Genomic DNA, 19,225 nt, shown 5'->3' on the forward strand with positions numbered 1-19,225 from the left:
TGATGATTTTAAACTCTATGGAATCACTGAATTTAATGTCTAATACATTGTCATTTTGTTTACCTGGAACGTCTGCAGGCTCCCGGTGGCCACGGTTCGCTGTTCCCAGCCAATAGGAGCTGCGGGAAGTGGCCAGAAAACGTACAGGCCCGTTAGAGGCTTACCCTAACGGGCCGGGAGCCAAAGTTTGCCAACCCCTGAAATATAGGGTCATCTTATGAAAGGGTCATAGAGTTTTTGCTGTTTTTTACCTAACCATCTTGGGGGGGGGGGGGGTCAGCTTATAAACGAACGTGCTAATGAACGAGTATGTACGGTATATAACATTATAGCCAGTGCTATTATATAACCTGTGCTGCTGTTTTTTCTAGTATTGACAAGGTTCTAGAGCGGGGAGATATGACCTGATGATAGATCAGAAGAATTACATAGACAATACAAAGGATTTTTTATCTTCTCAGATGTCAAACAAAGATTCTTCTCATGGATGATTTATCAAACTCATTGGTTCTAGGATCTGAGTAATTAAAGAGTAGAGAGGAAGCTTCTTTTTCTTGGTGAATGAATTCCATATATTTCAATCAGTATTTGGGATTTATTACAAAACTTCTTTCTTGTGGCTGCAGTTGAGACATATAATATTCAAGAAAAATCAATATGACTCTTAATTATAAAGGTATAAGAATTTTGCAGTTCTGTTTGCATGTCCAGCTTTTTACCTGATATGCTTAATTCCACAGATTTTAATTTCTTGATTTTTTTTTTTAAAGCAAGGCCTTATTTAGTTAAACGAATAATTAAGAAAATATGTTTAACTGTATGTTAAGTAGGTACTCTATATTGCTCTTTTTTAAAGACTTATTATTGATGGCTATATTCTCTTTGAAATTATGATTTTTAAAGCCCCTGATTTATAGTAAGCATCATTCATTGCTGACAGTTAAGGGTGTATTTTCATTAGGAAAAAGGGAGTGTTCTTACCACATGTTGGTTAACACATGGTAACTAACATGAGGTAAAATCCTAGTGAAGACGAGCAAATTAGGTTGTACACCTGCTACCTTGTATTAAACTACAAACTGCTTTTTCTTCACTAGAATTTTATCTCTTGTTAGTTGTCATTTATTATCATCTACTCTGTTGTTTGACACCTTACTTGTTTCTTGTCATCAGCAGATTACATTTGACTGGACTCTTGCTGGCTGGATTTTATTTTTCCCCCTGACAATTAAGCTTTGCAGGCTGAATCAGGAAAGTTTCTATATTTGATTCAGTTGAAGGTCCATATGATAAAATAAGTGTGAATATAGTGAGTTTATAGTGGAGGGATCTCTATTAGAATTACAGAGTTAACAATGTAGCCTACAACACTTTTTTTAAGTTGATCGGCTGTAATTTTCATCCTATCATGCTGCACTTAAGAAACTGATGTTACTGCCTTCTTTATCTATAGGCTACATAGGTAGATGTTAGAACTGTCTATTATTGACTGTTGCTTTTAAAATCTCACTTCTCTGGGCTAACACGAGAGAAAACAGAAAAAGGGTAATTTCCTTGCTGTCAATTTGGCTTCTTTACATCCACCTATACCTACCCAGATGATGATGTCCCTAATTTATGTGGCATCTTCTGTGTGGATGAGATTTTTTTTTAAATGGGTAGAATGTATTGTTAATAGGGTTACTGCTGCTAAATGATCCAATTGAAAGCTGACAGCCAGCTAGTCCCTAGTAGGGAGAAAGTGATATTACAATTATAATTTATTCCTATTTCCATCTATTAGCAGGGAGGCTAAACACACATGTCTAGGCCCTCAGCTCTCTCCATTTGTAAACAGGCCAGAATCTCAGATGGTGTCAATTGGCATAGCCCAAATGAAGGGATATGCTGATTTACACTAGCTGAGGATTTGGGCCAACATCTTTACTGTTTTTTCCTAAAGGTGTTTTTATTGTGGCCATTGTTGGTCACATTTATATATTTTTATTTTCTTTTTTGGGGGGAGGGGACTAGATCCTTCTGATTCTGTATTTTACTTACTAAAGGATTATTTTATTATGTTATGTTTTAAAATATGTGATGGTATTCTTGTATAGGGCCTCATTAAAGAGCACTTTTAAACATAAAGTTATCTCAAAAGTGGCCAACTGGGATTTTACAAAACTTTCCAAACATGCATCATGTTTGGGCTGAGAAGAGGCATGCAACATATCAGTCTAGAGTTTGTTTCCGTCCTTCCTTTCTTCCTTCCCACTTAGTGTGACCAGATAGCAAATGTGAAAAATTGGGATGGGGTGGGGGAAATAGGTGCAAATATCAGACAAAGCCTTGAATATCGGGATTGTCCCTATAAAATTGGGACAATTGGTCACTCTATTCCCATCCCCAGAGAATTATAAGTACTTGAAAACAGGCTTATAATGATAGTGTACCAAAATAGCTATGGTATAGCATCACTATACAACCTTATAAATTTTTACTCCTGTGGGAATTCTGTGCCACTGAATGTGTGCAGAATTCATGTCCCCTGCAGATTTCTTTGCTTACCCACAGAAAAATGAGGGCACAGGAGTGGGGAAAGGTCACCAGCCTTCATAACACTTCAGAGTGAAAATAGGAGTGTCGCTCTGCAACCAGGAGTTGGGGGCATTTGAGCTCATCTGTAGGATAAATGAAGTTAAGTGTTGTGAGCAACAGAAGGGAGGAGGCATACGGCGGATGGTTATTTAGGAGTGTGTGGCAGGGGGTAAGAAGGTCTGAGGGGTGGGGTGGCTGCAGCTGGTTGTAACTGTCTGACTTTGTCTCCTGCAGCCCCTCTCCTCTTCCTCCCTCTGTATCGCTCCCTCTCTCTCTTTCTTACTGGCACCAGCCTCAGCTCCTCCTGCAGGCACTGAGAAGAGATAGGTGCACCATGGCTCCACAAGGGGCAGAGCTGACTCACTGAGCGCTGACTGCACTCAGAATGGACTCTGCCTGCAGCACCACACTTGCCTCACCACCTGCCAGTGGCTCCAGGGACTCAACTTGCTCATCCTGCTGCTGGGCAGCCAGGAAGCTTAGCGCCAAGCTGGACCTAGTTCCACCAGAACCAGGGTTTCATCTCTGCCAAGCTGGGCTTTGCGCATGGGTGTTGGGGGTGGCCCAAATGTATGTGTGTTGGGGGGATGTGCTGAGCTAGCTATCTCGGTCACCTTCCATCCACAACAGTTCCCAGGGCAACTGAGCAACGGACACTTTGAGGAGGCGTATGAACCTCAGAGGGATTCAGTGAGAGAGGGGGTGGGGAGGGAGAAATTCCAAAGTGCCGGAGTGTCGCTCCATCCTGGATTTCAGGTGCCAAAGCCATGCTCCAGGATGCTCTGACAGCATTAAGTCCCTGGTGTTAGGATAGTAATGGAGATTGTTCCCTAGTGGCAGGTTGTGGGAGGAAACATGTAAAGAGACCACTCAAAATTGATGAGACTCTGGGAGAGGGTAGCAGGGAGACAAGAAGAAGAGAGATTTTGTTTAGGAGAGGGTTCAATAAGTTTATCGTACACCTAGTAGCCAAAGGCTGATATGAAAAATGGTATCCTTGAGGAGGGTCTTGGTATATTTCCCTGGAAGAAATCCCAATACCCTTCCACTTCTCTTCTGTGTAGTTTCTTAGTGTCATCACTAGTATCTGAGCATCTTCCAGTAATGCATGAAGCAATGAGACTGACATCTGTTGTGTGTGTTTCATTTTTTATGTCATCGTTTTCTAAGGAGGATTGTCTGTGTACAAAGTAGTGTTTTGTTTTAGTAGCTTTTCGCTTACACACTGCTGTGTGTGTTTTAGAGAAGACAAGGGACACATTTTTCAAAAGTACTTAAGTCCATTTTCAAAAGTGACTTTGGCACTTAGGAGCATTAACTCTTATTGGAAATCAATGGGATTGTCACTTTGGAGTCTAAGTCCCATTGACTTTCAATAAGACTTATGCTCCTAAGTGCCAAAGTCACTTTTGAAAATGGGACTTAGGGACTTTTGAAAATTTTTACCAAATGTTGAATAATTGCACCTTGAACATGGAGTGGAAGGTGGCGAGGTTTGTGATGGTTATTTTTTCCAGTGGAAGTTTGTTGCATAGTCTGGGCCCAGCCCTGAGAGAAATTCTTTTCCTGCACGGAAGAACTTTACCCTTGTGGCAAAAGTTCCACTGTGCCTATGAAGCAGAGTTGTCAACCATGGCTTTATGCTGGAGTTTTAGGTGATCTTTTATATGCCTTGGTCTCAGGCCTTTGAATGCCCTGAAGTTGATACGGTCCCAGACCTTGAACTTGATTCAATAGTCTATGGCAGGGTTTCTCAAACTTCATTGCACCACGACCCCCTTCTGACAACAAAAATTACTACAAGATCCCGGGAAGAGGGACTGAAACCTGAGCCCCCCGCCCTGGAGGGTGCTGAAGCTTGAGGGCTTCAGCCCTGGGTTGTGGGGGTTGGACTTTGGCTTCAGCCTTGGGCCCCAGCTAGTTTGATGACAGCCCTGGCAACCCCATTAAATTGTGGTTGCAACCCACTTTGGGGTCCTGAGCCCAGTTTGAGAACCACTGTTCTGTGAAAAGCCACTGTAGGGAGTAGAAGATAGGTTTGACATGATCATAATAGCTCATATTACTGAGTAGATGTATTGCTGTGTTCAATACTAGTTGGAGTTTCGTAAGGGCTGGTGGTTTCTTGACCAGTTGCTATAGTAATGACATAAGTGAGGCCAGGTCATTATCTTCCAGAAAGGGAGAACATCATCTTGCCAACTAGAGATGGTATAAAGCAGGGGTCGGCAACCTTTCAGAAGTGGTGTGCCGAGTCTTCATTTATTCACTCTAATTTAAGGTTTCGCGTGCTGGTAATACATTTTAACATTTTTATAAGGTCTCTTTCTATAAGTCTATATTATATAACTAAACTATTGTATGTAAAGTAAACAAGGTTTTCAAAATGTTTAAGAAGCGTCATTTAAAATTAACTTAAAATGCTGATCTTACGCCGCCAGCCTGCTCAGCTCGCTGCCAGCCTGGGGTTCTGTTCACCTAGGCCGGCAGCGGGCTGAGCAGGGCCTGCAGCCGGCACCCCAGACCTGGATGGGGAGTTTTAAGGGGTCAGGGCAGAAGGCTGGGGTGGGGGTGGGGTTCAGGGATGAGGGCTGGGGTGTGTGGGGGGTGTAGGGCAGAAGACTGGGTGTGGGGGGGTCAAGGGTCAAGGCAGAGGGCTGGGGGTGGGGGGGTGCATGGCAGAAGGCTGAGTGTGTAGGGGGGGTCAGGGCAGAGGGATGGGGCTGTGGGGCTGCAGGGCAGAGGGCTGGGTATGTGGGGGGTTCAGGGCAGAGGGATGGGGCTGTGGCGATGCAGAGCAGAAGGCTGGGTATGTGTTGGGGTGGGCGGGGTTCAGGGCAGAGGGCTGGGGGGGGCTGGGGGGTGCAGGGTAGAAGGCTGTGTGTGAGGGGGGGTTCAAGGGTCAGAGCAGAGGGCTGGGGGGTATGGGGGCTGCAGGGAAGAAAGCTGAGTGTGTGGGGGGTCAGGGCAGAAGGCTGGGGGCGTGGAGGGTGCAGGGCAGAAGGCTGTGTGAGGGAGGGTTCAAGGGTCAGGGCAGAGGGCTGGGAGGCGTGGAGGGTGTAGGACAGAAGACAGTGGGGCGGGGATCAGGGCAGAGGGCTGGGGTGCTTGGCCCATAGGGGTGCTCCCAGCCCCCTGCCCTGAGCGGCTCAGGGAAGGGGGGGATATGCCCTGTTCCACCTCCTTCCCCAAGGCTCTGTCCCTACCTCTCTCTGTCCCCTCTAGGGGACTGCCTGCACGCTGTTGCTCTTCCCCGCTCCCCCTCGCTAGGGCCATCAGCTGATTGGCGCAGGAACGGAGAGGGGGCGGGGCAGAAAGCAGCACTCTGGGGGAAGAAGCGGGGGAGAAGGAAGCTTGGTTGCCGCAGAACCAAGCTTCTGCCTCCTGTCCCCGCAGGGGAGAGCGGTGGGCGGGGGGGCTGAATGGGGCTGGGGGCCAGGACTGCGGCAGGCGGCTGCGTGCTGCTCAAAATCGGCTCGTGTGCCATGTTTGGCAGGTTGTCGACCCCTGGTATAAAGTGATACTTCCAGATGCTACTGTGAGTGAGAGCTCAGCAAGGAATCCAGGAGCACTCCTAAAATATGGGCTGAATTGTCCTACTGCAGATGCATACCTTGAAGCAAAGGAGACCAGACCGTGGATCCTCATAATCCTTTTCTTTGCCATCCAACATAACCCCTGTCTTGCTGGAGTTCAGCTTCAGCTAGCTCTCTTGATCTATGAGCTGATCTCATCCCAGCATGGGGTCATCTTGGGTGACAGAGATAGTAATATGGTGAAGGAGAAGTAGACCTGTGTTATCTGCATATTCCTGACACTTGAGTCCATGTTGTCTTACCAGTTCACCTAGATGCTGCATGCACATGTTGAAAGAGAGAATTGATCCTTGAGGGACTCTACAAGGGAGGGAGTCTAGTAGCAGAGGTTCTGTTTGCCATCACTGCTCTTGTAAGCCCTCCAGGAAGGATTTTAAACATTTTAGAGCATTCCCCTGCATCACTGCCACCTCTCATGGGCAGGACACCAGTATCTTGAATTTGGCAAAGCTGAATACTGTGGAGGTCCAGGAGGATGAGAATGGATTCCTGCCCTCCATCCATCAACATCAGTTTAACCATGAGTGTTGCTAAAGCTATTTCACTCTGGCCTGACTGAAACAGGACTGGCTATTTCACTCTGGCCAGATTATACTGTCTTAAAGATATTTGCTTTGGTTTGATAAGCTTGCAGTAGGGCTTTCACTACCTTCCAGAGTGGATAAAAATCAATGTTTTTTGGGGGGGTTGGGGGGGGCGGCATCAATTTTTTTCATTTAACTCAGATTTTTTTTAAATTATAATTTTTTTAAAAAATATACCCTGTTTAAAATTAATTCTGAATTTAATACAAGATATGTTAAGGCCTAAACTATAATTTCTTAAAACATTTAAATAAAAAGTAAATACACTGTTTTGTGTGTTTAACTAAATTCTGGTTACCATCCAAATGCAGCTTGACACCCATCCTGAGCAAAAAGTTAATTATCTAGTAAATAAGCAATATATCATTCAGCATTTTCTAACATGCTAAAAGTGTACAATTTAATAAAAATCTGAAAATATTAAGCTATATAATTGCTTGAATAGATGTATAAAGTTCAGCGTACCCTCAGGGGTAGCAAAAAGATATATAAAATCTAGTGTAAAGGTTCTATTTAGTTGTAAATCAGCATGTTTTAATGCTTATATTAGCCAATGAAAATAACTGAAGTAGAAATGGAAAAGTTGATTAAAAGCCATGATTTAAACCGAGGCTTTCCACTTAGTGATTTAAATCGTGATTTTAAATCACTTTGATTTAAGTCAAAGCAGCCTGCTAGCTTCACTATGATCTTTCTCAGGAAAGCAAAGTTACTGGGCAGTAATTGGCTAGATGTGATGTACCTAGTGTGGATTTCTTCAGTGTTGGGTTGACTGTTGAATGCTTGAAGGAGAGAGGCTGCACTTCCCACTAGCAGCAGATAGGACTTTTTGCTGGGCTGTTGGTTACTCCTGGACCTAACGAGTAAGCTCAGCCTTCCCTCATCTTTCATATCCACCTCTGGCTGGTAGGTGTCTGCATGGGCGCCAACTTATATGGGCTCGTGGGGCTAAAGCCCCAGGAATATTCACACTCAGGGGCTCTGCTCCACCAATATTTGGAGCTTGGTTTCTCCCCTGCTTGGAGCGCAGGGGAGTCAGAGCCTTTTAAATCCCAGCTGCGGCCGGGAGTCAGAGGGCTCTGGGCTGCCCGCTGCGGCGGGAAGCCCAGAGCCCTTTAAATCTCAGCCGCGGCTGGGAATCAGAGGGCTCTGGGCTGCCAGCAGCCGGGGGGGGAGCCCAGAGCCTTTTAAATCCCAGCCACGACCGGGAGTCAGAGGGCTCTGCACTGCCCGCAGGGGCAGAGAGCCCAGAGCCCTTTGAATCCCAGCCGCGGCAGCGGCTGGGATTTAAAGGGCTCAGGGCTCCCCGCGGCTGCCAGCCGCCCAGAGCCCTTTGAATCCCAGCCCCTGGCCGCTGATTGCCCCCTCCCCAGACCCCTGCCCCAACTGCCTCCCAGGACCCCCACCCCCTATCTAAGCACCACTGGTCCTTGTCCCCCGATTACCCCCTCCCGAGACAACTGCCCCTTGGGACCCCAGCCCCTATGGCCCTATCTAAGCCTCCCTTCTCCTTGTCCCCAACTGCCCCGTCCTGAGACCCCACCCAACTTCCCCCCAGGACCCCACCCCCTACCTATCCTTTGATTAAACCCCCTGGACTCCCATGCCTATCCAATTGCTGCCTGTCCCCTGACTGCCCCTCTGAACCTCTGCCCCATCCAACCCCCCCTGCTCCTTGTCCCTTGACTGCCCCCCGGAACCCCCTACCCCTTCTCCAACCCCCAAACCGCTTACTGTGCCACTCAGACCAGCGTGTCTGGCTCCCTGCAGCTCCAGACAGTTGCTGCCATGCTCCCCCATGGAGCCCACAGCCCTCTCCCACCCCCAGCACCTACCTTCCAGATTTGAACACCTCAAAATTCAGGAGTGCTCAAGCTCGGTTTGGGCAGCTTTTACTTCATTTCTCCCAAATCAAATATACTGATCCACTGTAACTTGCTGTAGAAAAAATAGGATAAAATTGAGCAAGAAATGCTTATTAGGACTGGAATTGCTATTTTCAACAGCCATTGCCTTTTTGTTTGTTTGAAAGGAAGACAGTGATATTGCATTGGCAAATTCCCCATAGAAAGAAAGAGTGGAACAAAAGAATAATAAAGGCACCTCAACTTTTCCTCATTTATGGAGGACAGTCTTATAATATGCATCCAGATATCCTCCAATCACACAAGCTGAAAATTGTTCCACTTTACTGCAGCTCTGTAACCATATGGGAACCAATCCTGTCTGTGTTTTGTGCACATCCAAAATTCCAGCTGAATGACCCGCCCTGGGAGCGAGTTACCAGTGACCCAGGGCTGGGGCAGCAGGAGGTGTGTGGGGGGGGCACTGGTGGGGGGGAGCCCAGGGCTGGGGCAGCAGCAGGGTGGAGGGAGGGCACTGGTGGGGAGGAAAGGGGGAAGCCCAGTGCTGGGGTGGCAGGGGGTGTGGGTAGGTGGGGGGAGAGCCCAGGATTGGGGCAGCAGGAGGGTACGGGGGGAGCCCAGGGCTGGGAAGGGGGGCAACCAAATTTTTTTTTGCTTGGGGCAGCAAAAAACCTAGAGCCGGCCCTGCCCGGAGCTTCCCTGACTGAACGTAAAGAGCGTGCAGCGCGCGTCTCTCTCCCTTGCTGCTGCTGCTGCCGCCTAAGGGCTCAGGGCCGCCCAGAGGGGGGGGCAAGAGGGGCAATTTGCCCCAGGCCCCGAGCCCCACGGGGGCCCCCACCAGAGTTTTTCGGGGCCCCTGGAGCGGGGTCCCTCACTCGCTACGGGGTGCCCGGCAAACTCTTGCGGGGCCGGGCGCAGGAGCTTCTGCCACTCCCTGCCACTTCGAATTACCGCCGAAGACAGAGCGGGACCCGCCGCCGAAGTTCAGCCCGGTCTTCGGCGGTAATTCGGCAGCAGGGGGCCCTTCCGTTCCGGGACCCGCCGCCGAAGTGCCCCGAAGACCCGCGGCGGGGCCCCCCGCCGCCGAATTACCGCTGAAAACTGGGCTGCGCTTCGGTGGCGGGTCCCGCTTCAGTGGCGGGTCCCGCTTCGGTGGCGGGTCCCGCTTTGGCGGTAATTCAGCGGCGGGGGGGCCCCGCCGCGGGCCTTCGGGGCACTTCGGCGGCGGGTCCCGGAACGGAAGGGCCCCCCGCCGCCGAAGACCCCGGGCCCCCGGAATCCTCTGGGCGGCCCTGTAAGGGCTACAGCATAACAGCAGTGCAAGCTGCTGGTGCTGTAGCACCTCAGGAGGGGGAAGGGAGTGGAGGGGGCCGTGCCGTGCCCCCTCACCATAATCCCATCTAGGTTGTAATTAATTTTGACTGAGTTGACCAGGACAATATCTCTAAGACCTGCAGACTTGTGGCTGCTGCTCTGTGACTTTTAAAGCAGATGAAGCCACTTTTGATTACAGCTTAAAACAAAACGATGTGGGTGAGAGGAGGAAGTGATTGATTGGTTTCACATAGGACCTGGAGTAAAATTGCTATAAAGGATTGTCTGAAACTGGTGTACAGACAAACTAGTGTGTGGCAAAGTCTTAAAATGACTGAGAATTGAAATATTTAATTGTAATGTGCTCTTACATTAATCAGATTGCATCGACAATTGGGAATCATTTTTATACAGTGATGGTAAAAATGTATATTGAAGTAGGCAAGTGCTGCTTCTGACTTTCCACTTTTAATTGACCCTTGTAATCTTGTGGCACTGACGCATTGTAGCTTCATTTTATATCGGCTTACAGGGCAGGAGCAGGGGGGCACCACCATTTTGGGCCCCACCAAAAATTATACAAACCTGCCGCCTATGGGTGTCTGGTAAATTTTTGAAGTCCTGTATGCTAATGTAATTGAGAGCAGAATTTGATTGTGTGGATATACGTGTGTGTGTGTGTGTGTGTGTGTTCTTTTTTCTTCCTTCCTCCCCTCCCCCCAACAGGTAATGTATCTCACGTTATCTGAATTTTTTTAAATTCCTTTATATTTATATTTTTAGTAGTCATTTCCCCCCTAAATTATTAGACCTACAAAGGTCTAGAAAATCTAGACACACATATATTATTCATTTAAGAATCTGTTGTACAGACAATCTTATACATAACTTTCCTATAACATCTTTATCAGTGTTTTTTGCCACAAAAATAAGCTCTGCCAATTTTAATTTTACAACTTGTATTACATTTGGTCCTAATAGGAACATGACTGAAGAAAATTCCCCCATTCACTTGTAATGAACAACACTTCTCCTCTCCAAAAATAGCAAATTAAAATATAGGAAGTATTTTGTTTGAATGACTTAAGAAGTTGTTTGGAGAGGGCTGCAGTGTCCTCTTCATGGGCCCAATATGCCAACTTTGTGTCCAAGAGTTTTCTGAATTATGCAGAATTTAATGTAATCCAGAATTACACACAGCTGGGCAGGGTAGTGCGCCACAGAAGAAAGGAGAAAACTTGGATTACTAACCACAAAATTTGTGCTTTCTCAGTTGTTGTTTGAGAAACATCTAGGATCATATACATTTGTTGCTTCATATAACAAACTTTCAGTCTAAATTCCTGGTCCCTCTCCCTTGCTCTGAGACATATGATATAATAATTATACAATATTGCTATTCCCATGAATTATTTCCGTTCAAAATTATGGAAGTGCAGTAAATCTTACTGGGTTTACCCAGGATTTCAAAAGCCTGGTTAATCCACAATAGAGGATCAGATTTTATCTCCACTAAATCCCAGACCACCTCTAGGGATTCAATGTTGTTGAGCCTTTTTCTAATGCCTAATATCTGAATACTCTTACTTTTAATATTGTTTTCCATTTTCTCAGCCTTTCTATAAAAATATATTCTCTATTACCTGTGCACTGTAGACCACCTTAATATTTTCCACTTCAGTTTTTAATAATCATATTTTGAGTCTACACTTCAAGTATTTTTACCTGATATTTCACAGTAACCTTCTAAGTTGGTGATTCGTGGGGCAAAAGTATTTTTTAATCTCAGATTTCTTCTTCTTTTCCTTTGAAAGAAATTTTCAGTGATTATATTTAATACCCAAGACAGATACTTCCCAACAGGAAGTCTGATCTCTTGACCATTCTAATATTCAGGGTGCACACCATGCCTCTTCGTTTTCTAGTGATATTACACTGTTGCTAACCAAAGAAAAAAATGCTGCTCAGGCTTTCATAATCAGTGTTGCAGTGATAATTCTAAAACTTCCCAGCAAGTATATCTGCCACCTTGCCCTCTCTGATTTCTTATTTTCTTTAAATCAGAAGCTGTATGTGCAGAGTTCAGCTGTAAATTTTACATTATACAATGCTTATTTGCTTCATATAAGTGTTTGAAATTGGATAACACTTAGGTTCTGATGCTCTACAGATTTACGCATATGCTTAACTGAACTTCAGTGGAACTTTTTAATATCTTAAATATGTCAGCTGACAGATACAGAGTACATATTTATAAAAGTGATAAAAGAATTTCAAGATTTAGCATCTACTGGGAACTATATTGTTTTTCTAATTGATGTACTGGAGTGGCGGAAAAATCTGGAATTGCTGATATAAAGTTTGTTTATGCTTCATGCTTACATAAATATTTAGTGCAAAAATGGAAGTGGAAGAGAAAATTGCAGATCCTGTCAGTCTGAAGATTAGTAAAAGAAATGCTGAAACTAAGGACTTATTCTTCACTTAGGTAGTGTGTTCAAGCTGTTACAGTACGCAACCAAGTCAGAAGACTTGGATACTGCTCCCAATTCCGCAACTGACTGACTGTGTGTCCTTGCACAAGTGACTTTACTCCCTGCCTCATTATCACCATCTATAAAATGATGCTTAGCTACCTTTACGGAATGTTTTGAAATCCTGAGGTGAAGAGCTATGTTGAAGGCAGATATTTATTATTGTAATAGAGTGGTAGATATACAAATATTTTAATAGTTTAGTTCTTGCCTATGCACTTCTGTGCATGTGTAAGACATACAATTTTTATAAAGTTGCATTTTTTGCAGCTCAGATGTACAGTTACAGTCCTTCCTGTGAGATAATTACTGTGCTGTCTTTGATAGTGTTAGGATATACCATCAATGCACCTTTCCTGCTCCATTTGGAACTTTAAAACTTGCACGTTCTTATTGTGTTGAAGAATCCCAGCAGGAATCCCATTAAACCAGATAGTTGTTACTAATTCCACTCCCCCCCCCATAATATTTGATCCATCTGCTAAAAATTTTCAAAAATGGATTTCCATAATTTCAGTTTTACTTTCTACCTAAATACATGTAAACTAACAGAATAACATTAGTTATGTTTGTCAGAGTATGGAATACAATTTAGCAAAGAAACTGTAAGTATATTTAATTTACATGAAAGGCTGATCCATAAGTTGAAGGCAGAAAAATGTATCTAGCAACTGCAGTTGCTGAATCCGTAGTCATAGAACTAGTAGTACAATGATGCGAAAGTATGGTGTAGCAGTGATTTAATTTAGATGTATAGATTCAATAAATTTAGGAAACATCCAATTATTATTAAGTATTAGGAATGCACAGACACTGTTTTGCTTTATTGCACTTGAATTTCATGCTGTTCTTAGACATTTTAAAGAATTTTCTTTTAAATCATTCTAAATAAACTATCTAAGGAGACTCGTACCACCAGATGGTGCTGCTGCAAAGTAGGTTTATTTTACAGTATTAATAGCTGCCAACAATTTTAGAGTAGCCTGTTCAGCTTTCTTTCATCCCTATGCCAGACTGGTAGCTCTTGCTTGCCTATTCTAAGCTTTGCCTGATTGGACTTGAGTCTTGAAGGCAGCTTTTATTAGATTAAGATCCCCATAATAGTGTGGAAGCCTTTGAGAAGCAAAACAAGACTCGGTCCAGAAAGGCCTTGTTTACAAAAGATTTGACTGTTGTACTTCTCCATAGCTGCACTGATGGAAAAAGAGGTTCAAGATCTAGCATAGAAGAGTCTGGTCTACATAAGGACTGCCACAGGTGGAAATGCATCTGTGGTGAATAATGACTACAATGTGTGCTAATGTATCAGGGAGTCTGTTTTGGATACTTTGAGATATCAGCCTGTGTGTCAATACAAAGCAGCCTCAAGGGGAGAGTTAGGCATACTTGTTCACTAGCAGAATTTTCAACCCATAATTCCCAATAGTTGCAGCTCTGCAAGAGGTAATATTGGTGGAGGCTTTAAGGTAGACAAGGCTGCATCTAGTCCTGCTAAATGACAATGCTAGACGTGTGAGCATCCAGTCTTCACTACAGCTTTCATCACTGGTAGCATCAGAGCTGGTACAACAGTACTGAAAAAGAAAGTAAAAATTTTCCTAGAATAAAGAAGGCCATAACGCAGGGTATGAATAGGGTGAGGGTGAATAGGCAGACCGGAGGCCAAATCTGGATCGGCAGAAGCTTTTGAACAGACTGTGAAATCTTTTTATTTACTTATCTTTATTGTTATTATTTCTGTATTATTTTCTAAAGACTTAAATATATATTTTAAAGTCATAAGAGGAAAGGGAACCAGGACTCTATCACTTATATTGGCTCTGATTCTGCATATCTGTACTTGCATGATACTTTCGTTCAAATCAATAAGGCTACTTAGGTGAATAAGAATTTTTCATGCAAGAGTCTGCAGAATGGAGTTCTGTGTGACTTTGAGCAAGTTATATAAATTTCTATGCCTCAGTTTACACACATAAAATTATTGAAATATCTAACATACCTCACATGGGTGTTGTGAATTAACGTAATCTCTGTGAAGTCTTTCGAGTTCTATGGTGTATATATAAGTGCACTTGTTGTTTTATTTATTGCTTTTTTTAAGACTATTATGGAGCCATTATAATTGTGCCTCCTTAGTATGAGCAGAGGACCATAATTAACCTTAATTCTTCTTTGAGTAGTATCTCTGTGGGTGCTCCACTGTGTAAGTGTGTCTGTATCCCTGCATTGCTCATCGTAGAACTTCGGAAGCTGTGTCTGTTTGGCCCACACATGCGCTGTCTCTTCTTGTGCTGCATGATGAGATAGCCAGCATGCGGGCTAATCACCCTCAGTTCCTTCTCAACCACCCCTGTTTAGAGCCTTTAGATGTCTGTTAATGGATCATTAACTCTACTTTAGCTTTTAGAAGCCCTTTAGCCTTCTTTGACTTTTATTTGGCTGTGCCTCTTAAAAAAAAAAAAAAAAAAGACTTTGTTCTGAGTAACCGCAGTGAGGGGGAACTCCCTGCTGGACAAAGGTATGCCCAGCTCTCTGGGCTTAAAGAAGTGTCGCAGTTGTAATGAGGCAATCCTGGTCATGGACAAGCACTCTGAGTGGCGAGGGCCACATCCAGCAGAAGTGTTCCCTCTGGGTACGTCTACACTACGGGACTATTCCGAATTTGCATAAACCGGTTTTGTAAAACAGATTTTATAAAATCGAGTGCGCGCGGCCACACTAAACACATTAAATCGGTGGTGTGCGTCCATGGTCCGAGGCTAGCGTCGATTTCTGGAGCGTTGCACTGTGGGTAGCTATCCCGTAGCTATCCCATAGTTCCCGCAGCCTCCCCCGCCCCTTGGCATTTCCGGGTTGAGATCCCAGTGCCTGATGGGGCAAAAATCATTGTCGCGGGTGGTTCTGGGTAAATGTCGTCAGTCACTCCTTCCTCTGGGAAAGCAACGGCAGACAAGCATTTCACGCCTTTTTTCCCTGGATTGCCCTGGCAGATGCCATAGCATGGCAGTCATGGAGCCTGTTTTGCCTTTTGTGCCTGTCACCGTATGTGTACTAGATGCCGCTGACAGAGGCGATTCAGCAGCGCTACACAGCAGCATGCTTTTGCTTTTGCATGACAGCAGAGATGGTTATCAGCCATACTGCCCCATCTACCAATCCATAAATTGGTAATAAGATGATCATGGCTACCAGTCCTTTTGCACTGTTCCATTTGCTGCTGTCATAAGTGCCCCTGGCTGCTCTTAGCCAGGGGCGCAAAAGCCAAAATTGGGAATGACTCCCTGAGTCAATCCCTCCTTTTTGGTATCTAAAAATAGAATCAGTCCTGCCTAGAATATGGGCAAGTGTACTAGAGAACCACTGTATCAGAGAACCAGAGAGCACAGCTGCTCTGTGTCAGATCCTGCAGAAATTATGAGCTGTATGCTATTCACAGGGGGTGCTCCTGCAACAACCCCACCTGTTCATTTCATTCTTCCCCCAGCCTTCATGGGCTACCGTAGCATTGTCCCCCCACTTGTGTGATGAAGTAATAAAGAATGCAGGAATAAGACACAGTGACTTGTTAGTGAAGGCAGCCTCCAGCTGCTATGATAGTCCAGACAGGACAGTAAGGAGTGCATCCCTCTGCTAGTTCAGGGGCACTTGATGGAGCTCAGCCCCCTGTTGCTATGACGATGATGGATATCAGCCATACTGCACCATCTACCAGGAAAAATTAGGACCAGGCACCCTTGATCGACCTGACAGATGCTAGTACGCATGGTTACCAGTCCTTTTGCACTGCCCCATGTGCCAATAGGCTGATGATGACGATGGGTATCAATCTTATTGTACCATCAGCCACCCATGGCGAGGGGAGCAAGGATGTTGGTGTTGAGTGCTGCACCATCCCGTCTATCTGCAGCATTCAGTAAAGATAGGGTGACATGTAAGAGTCAAGACAGGATTGTTTTCCCTTTCACTTCTGGGGGTGGGTGGGGGGGGGCGCCCGCGTAAATTGCCTAGCTATGCCCTGACCCACCGCGGACACTGTTTTTGACCCTAGAAGCATTTGGCGCTCAGCCAAGAATGCAAATGCTTTTCAGAGACTGCAGGAACTGTGGGATAGCTTGAGTCCTCCAGTCCATGAGCGTCCATTTGATTCTTTGGCTTTCCGTTACGCTTGCTTGCCACGCAGCAGTGCGCTGAGTCCCTGCTATGGCGTCTGTCTGGAGATATTTAAAAAATGATTTTGAATTTCGTCTTCTGTAACGGAGTGCTGATAAAACAGATTTGCCTGCCCTTACAGCGATCACGTCCGCATCGTCCATGCTGGAGCTCTTTCTTTATTTTGATTTTTAACTGCATCACCACCCGTGCTGATCGGAGCTCCACGCTGGGCAAACAGGAAATATTCAAAAGTTCGCGAGGCTTTTCCTGTCTACCTGGCCACTGCATCCGAGTTCAGATTGCTGTCCAGAGCGGTCAGTGGTGCACTCTGGGATACCGCCCGGAGGCCAATACCGTCGATCAGCGGCCACACTAACCCTAATCCGATATGGTAATACCGATACTAGCGCTACTCCTCTCGTTAGGGAGGAGTACAGAAACCGGTTTAAAGAGCCATTAAAATCGATATAAGGTGCCTCCTAGTGTGGACGGTTGTGGCGTTAAATCGGTTTTGCACTCCTAAAACCGGTTTAAACGCCTAGTGTAGACCAGGCTTCTGCCAGCAACTCCAGCTGAGATCCCACAAGGACAGAGAGCTCTGCCAGAAAATCATCTTTATGACGGCAGCTCTCTAGCCCCAGTCCTTTGGCAGGTGTGAGTCTTCTCCTCAGCTTTCAACTTTGAAGGACAGTGGGTTGAAGAAGTGGTCCGGGGACTCCTCTCACAAGTCGAAAAAGAGAGCGAGAAGTCCCCTCAGTGAACCCTGAGATAGCCGAAAGCAATCACCATCTTGTTTGGTATTCTCAGTACTGCCGGCACTGAGATCATCCAGCAACCACGCACCGGAGAGATCGTACGGGCGAGGTCCCCATCTTCCCTGGCACCGCCACCAATGCCGGGATGCTCTGTACTAGCAGAATTCCATCAGGCTGGTCACCTGGTTATGTTGGAAGCTCCTGACCCTCCGCCCTTTGGTACCAAGATCAGAGCTTCGAACAATGGCCGACCACGGAGTATTTCCCCACAATCACTCCGAAGTCAAGTGAGGAATCGGACAGTGAGCTGAATGGGGTTTTTCCATTCTTCTCCCAAACTCCATATGGGACCCAAAATCAAGAGGGTCTGGGAATGTACCACCAGATGACACCGCCACCATCTTAGCATGGTAACCCATTGGCACCTCCACCAGGTATTATGCCACTGCAGTAGCCATACTGGGACTCCTGAGTGGCGCATTGCCAGCCTGCCTGAAGGGCACTAAACATTGCCCCAAAGCCTCCCAGGCATGCCTCCTCGACTACAGCATCGCAAGCCTCATAACCCCAAGAAGTGGAGGAGCTAGAGATGGACACAGAGGAGGAGGTCACACCCAAGGCTGTATCCTCCTCTTCACCAGATGAAGCAGTCTTGCTGTCGCCACCTGCCATGGCAGATGACTTCCAGTTGTTCCAAGAGCTGGCGAAGAGAGTGGCAGACACCCTCCACATACCATTGGAGGAGGTTAAAGATACGCACCACCAGCTTATCGATAATCTCCATGCGTCATCTACCACCAAAATCACCCTCCCAGTTAATGAGGCCATCCTTGACTCAGCCAAGACAGTGTGGCAAACCCTGGCTTCAATGGCTCCGACGTGCAAGCAGATGGACAAAAAATATTATATCCTCACAAAGGACCACCTACCACCCAATTCCATCATGGTGGATGCTCTGAGATCTCGTAAATGACAACACCACTATAGGATGATGCCCTATGACACAGATTGGAAACGTCTTGATCTCTTTGGTAGGAAGGCGTATTTCTCAGCCACCTTAGTTTTGAATTGCCAATTACCAGGTGCTCACGGTGAAATATGACTACATGAATTACAATAAACTACAAGACATTGTTGATAAATTGCCAGAGAGCTCCAGGATTCCTTCAAAGCCATCATCCAGGAAGGGCAACTGGCAGAAAAACAGCTTTGCAGTCAGCCCTTGACACGGCTGCCAGGACTATCTCCATGGCTGTCGTGATGAGACGGGTATCGTGGCTTTATCTGTTGGGTTTTCTGTAGGATGTGCAGACCCTTCATCTTTGAAGGGGTGAAGCTCTTCACCGAGAAGACTGATGCCTCTCTCCACTCCTTGAAGAATTCCAGGGCCACTCTCAGGTCACTGGGAATCTGTACACGGGACTAAAGAGACCCTTTAGCCCTCAATACCAACAGAGGCCTTATTCATCCCAATTTCCATCACAATGGCACTATGAGCTCCAGAAGAAAAAGGGAAGGTTCTCGAAACAAAAGCCTTCTGGTTCCCAGTCCTTAACTCACCCACCTGCCCCTAGGCATCATTTTGGATGGGCAGGTCAAGCCGCTGTGAGACCATTCTGCACTGCTACCTCTGACTACACCTCCCTACCCTCTCCACAACACTCTTCCCTGTCCATCTTCAGGGGCCCTTCTCACGAGTGTCAACTACAGCAGAAGATAGATCGATTCCTGCAGTGGGGAATCATAGAACCAGTGCCTCAACATCTACGAGGAAAGGGGTTCTACTCTCATTTCTTCCTAATACCCAAAAGGAATGGAGGTTGGAGACCCATCCTGGACCTCAGAGCT

The 19,225-nt window shown here is 45.9% G+C and overlaps 1 protein-coding gene across 1 annotated transcript in view; it reads left to right on the top strand.

The window, feature by feature from the left end:
• ARID2 (AT-rich interaction domain 2) overlaps window positions 1-19,225 on the top strand; it is a 146,495-nt gene that overhangs the window by 45,405 nt on the left and 81,865 nt on the right. The gene's annotated exons all lie outside the window — the stretch shown is intronic.

This window comes from Mauremys mutica, chromosome 1, assembly GCF_020497125.1.
Source record: "Mauremys mutica isolate MM-2020 ecotype Southern chromosome 1, ASM2049712v1, whole genome shotgun sequence".
NCBI lineage: Eukaryota > Metazoa > Chordata > Testudines > Geoemydidae > Mauremys > Mauremys mutica.